Below are 653 nucleotides of genomic sequence, written 5' to 3' on the forward strand. Positions count from 1 at the left end.
GCCGGGACTTGCGCTGACTGCTCTCCTTTATTTTTACCCGTTGAACAATGACAGGTCTATATGCCGCCATCGCCACCCTTTCGCAAGGGATGCAGGTGGTATGACCTGACAGGCCTTCGCGCCGGCTGAGCCTATTTGCAAATGCCAAATATTATGTGACCGATCGTCGGGATGCATGATGCTGGGACAATGTGTCGCACAAAGTGTATCCGCTGCTGCGAGATTGCTCCTCCAGGCGTACACCGTGCGGCCAGGGTGCGGCCGACAAACAAGGAACGATGTCAGATAGGTTGAAAAGATCGCGCTTCTGATTTGGCCAATCAAAACAGCTTTTCAATTCCAGTCGTGACGTGGCAGAGCGACGTGACAGTACCAACCGCCACACGACACGGCGCAAAAAATACATAGCGATCAAAATAATTCAAAGCCAACCTCAGCGCCTCTCGCTCAAGTCCAAGCTCACTGCCGACAACACCAAGCTCACTGCCAACAACACCATGCGCCGCAGCGTCCTGTATCGGCTACTGACTAGCGCCAACCGGCCTTCGACGTAGCCCGAACCAACGGTGCCCTTGCCGAAACATACGAGCAATGACGTGGCAACTCCCTGACGACATCACGTAGTTCGGTGCCAAAACGAGTTGTTGTATATT

The sequence above is a fragment of the Saprolegnia diclina genome (genome assembly GCF_000281045.1).
Source record: "Saprolegnia diclina VS20 unplaced genomic scaffold supercont1.29, whole genome shotgun sequence".
Classification (NCBI taxonomy): domain Eukaryota; phylum Oomycota; class Saprolegniomycetes; order Saprolegniales; family Saprolegniaceae; genus Saprolegnia; species Saprolegnia diclina.